Below are 3180 nucleotides of genomic sequence, written 5' to 3'. Positions count from 1 at the left end.
ACCAGCCAGTGAACACACAGGGTAAGTGCCTCTCCCTCCACACCAACACCTTCCTACATGGGGGAGCCCAGGGGGCCACTGAAGAGCTGCAGAAAGGCCTGGGGAAGCACCCAGGGCTGCACCTGGAGCACACACAGCAGCTGGAGAGGAGCAGAGGGTGCTATCAAGGGGCAGAGAAGTGTCTTCCCCAAGAACTCACCCTCACCCACAGGGCTGGCCAGCCTGGAGGGCCTTGCCAATGGCATTGTCATTTGGAAGCCAAGTTAAATTTTTCTGATTTTTTCCAAAGAGCTCCACAGAGGCTCTCAAATGTGATTTTCATTACCAATCACATTCAAGAGCCATTCACCTCCCAACTTGTGCCACCGGCATCTGGCCCATGCCATACAACACTCTGCTTTCTCAGGATGTGTGAACCTGGCTCAAAAAACCCCAAAACAACCAAGCAAGGTCTTGGCAGCTTTGTCTTCCCTAAGAGCACAAGCCCAGACCTCAGGAGCCAGCATGTGGCTCACAGCACACCCAGGGCTCTTTTTTTCCCTTTAAAAATCTTCAACCTTTTTTTGTCTCAACTTGCTCAGTTTCCTTTGTGGGTTTGTTCCACCTAAAGTCACCACAGCAATTCTCTCGTCGTGCTCCCAACAGTTTGGTGTGAAATGCAGAAGGAAGTGTTCTTTGCTCCAGGCTAACACAGCACAAGCCACCTTCTCAGTGTCACAGCAGGCATGGCACGAGGTCAGGACATTTTAGACTCCTCCACACTCCCAGAGACAAGAAACAAATGTCACAAAGTCACCCTGCTTGCCAAATCCAGGGAGAGGCTGCCAGAAAGAGGTTGCCTTAATTTCATAGCCAAAACCTGCACACTCATCTCCCTGGCACAGGCAGGGCTTGGGGTGCAGAGGATTAGCAGGGAGCTCGGCACCTCCTCAAGAAGTCAGGAATCACATCCTTCCAGCACAGCTTCCAGGAAGCATGGAAAGCCCTTGCTGCATTTCCAAATAAAGCCCATCTCTTCCAGGTGCTGACACCAGCATTTGATGAGCTCCACATGACTCTGGCATCTTCAAAAATCACCATCATCTAAGAATACTTGGGAGTCCCCAGCTGGGAAGGGATATTGGGAATAAGGAGCACTCATCTCCACTGCGTTCTGCAGTGTTGTCAGCAGCAGAGAACGTGCCAAGAGTTTGGTCATATTTCAAGGAATCTTTTTCCTTGATTCCCAAAGGAGGAATTCAGCTTTTCTCTAGAAAGTGAAGTAACTCCAATGGTCACAGCTCTGCTGCTGCAGAAAGAATTTTATCCCACGTTAGTTCTAGACATGACTGAATCCCTGCCCAAAAGTATTGTCCTCCTGGATGGACAAACATCCTTCTCTTTGGAAATCCCCCTTGGACTATCAGACACAGAGACCCCATTTAAAATCATGCCAAGGAGATGTTGAGACTTTTTCTCCGTTTATTACTGAGGGCCCTAGATGCTCATTTTACCCTCCTCTACTTCCCCCACTCTTAGCACACACCAAAAACACTGCAGCAAATGCTGTGGCCCATCCTCAAGAGCTTTTTCTTTCTGTGCAATGCCCTGTTTCCATCCCCCAGGCAGGATCCATAGGGAGACTGCACCCCTCCTGTCCAGACACACAGGACAAATCCCAGCTTTTCAGTGACTGTCCCAGGCTGTGGGAGGAACAGCTTTTTTAAGTTTTCCCAGCTGTAGATGTTTGTTTTATTTCCATAAGAGGTTTCAGGGAGGGCATTTCTTGAAAAGCTCTCTCTCCCACAAAAATCCAGCCTGCTCCTTGCTTTTATCTCTGTAAGAAGGAAAGAAGACCTGCTACCACAATCACTGAGCTTACTTGCTTTCAAGTCCACAGGATCAGGGGACATATGCCTGCATCCAACACCAGCGCTATGTAAGAGCCATTTCCAAGTCATCTGCTCCAGTACCTTATTCCAAAGTATGTTTGGTTTGATTTTCTTTTTTTTTTGTGGGGACTTGGAGTAAAGAGGCTTTCAAAATATGCCCATGAATCCCTGTGGAAGAAGGTTACACAGCAGGTTGTTCAGCTGCGTTATAGGAACTGTAATCGAAGGTGTAGGAGAACAGAGCCAGAATTAGGATCCTGAAGCCAAGGAACAGCAGATCCTCCTGGCTTTGCTGCCTCAGTCTCTGCAAAACTTCCCAACCCACCTCATTCCGTGCTGTGGCAAGTGGTGTTTTCCGTGACACTGCTGTAGGAGCATGAAATTCTTCAGCTCGGGCCAGCTCATGTACAGAAGGGACACTGTGTCTGTAAGCAGAGAACTGGGAAGAGAAACACAGGAGATGATGCTCCAAGGCAAGGGCTGGAGCACCACAGAGTGTCACTGGTGATGGGACCCCCAAGCCTGGCCCAGGGAGACCCCAGGGTTCCTGTGCACAGCCCCCACAGTGACAAATAGCCAGGCAATAGATGTTGTACAATGATGGGCCCCTGAGCACCTGCTCTGCACAGCATCTGTGCACAGACCTAATGCTCAAATTCATTAATTTGGCTGATTAAAAAAAAGCGCAGCTTAAAAATCTCACTTGTCACAAGACAGCTAAAGACTTGACATGCAAGTCTCTATTGCTGCAGGAAGTACTTAAGGTAAAAAAAAAAACCACAATCAACCAAAGAGAGAAACAAACAAAATGTACAAAAAAACCTACAGCAAAGCTTTTTTTTTTTCCTTCCTTTTTTTTTTTTTAAGAAAAACTCCTTCTCTTCCTCATGTGTTTGGGAAAACAACTTGCTGATGCTCTCACAGCCAGGAAAGGTCCCATCAGCAAGGGTGAGGAACTCATCAAAGCTGCATTTTCACTCTACCTCTGGTCTATCAGACTCCCAAATTAGGCTTATTCCCAGCCACACACCACGGCAAATGTATCACCCACACCTCAGCTCAGCCCAGAAGCAGACAGCTGCCCTGAGAAAACTGTGCCAGACCCCCTGAAAAAAAACAAACAAACAAACAAACAAACAAACCAAAAAAAAAAAAAAAAAAAAAAAAAAAAAAAAAAAACACCAAGAGGAAAATATAATTTTGCAGCTGGGAATCTTGACTGTCTCCCAAAGCAGCACTAATCCACCTCACCTTCCTTAACTCCACCAGGAAATAGCTGCAAGGAAGGGGCGGAGGAGGAAAGATCCAG

At 47.4% G+C, this 3180-nt stretch overlaps 1 long non-coding RNA gene across 1 annotated transcript; it reads right to left on the bottom strand.

Annotated features, from left to right (window-relative positions):
* Positions 1–1447: 1447 nt before the first annotated feature.
* Positions 1448–2295, bottom strand: LOC138118328 (uncharacterized). The gene is made up of 2 exons (XR_011155096.1): positions 2197–2295; positions 1448–2039 (listed from the first exon to the last, which is right to left on the bottom strand). It is a non-coding gene; the product is annotated as an uncharacterized lncRNA (long non-coding RNA).
* Between the last annotated feature and the right edge of the window lie 885 nt (positions 2296–3180).

The sequence above is a fragment of the Aphelocoma coerulescens genome, chromosome 13 (assembly GCF_041296385.1).
Source record: "Aphelocoma coerulescens isolate FSJ_1873_10779 chromosome 13, UR_Acoe_1.0, whole genome shotgun sequence".
In the NCBI taxonomy this organism is placed as follows: domain Eukaryota; kingdom Metazoa; phylum Chordata; class Aves; order Passeriformes; family Corvidae; genus Aphelocoma; species Aphelocoma coerulescens.
Note: the sequence above shows the minus strand (reverse complement) of the source record. Positions and strands in the feature narration are given on the sequence as shown.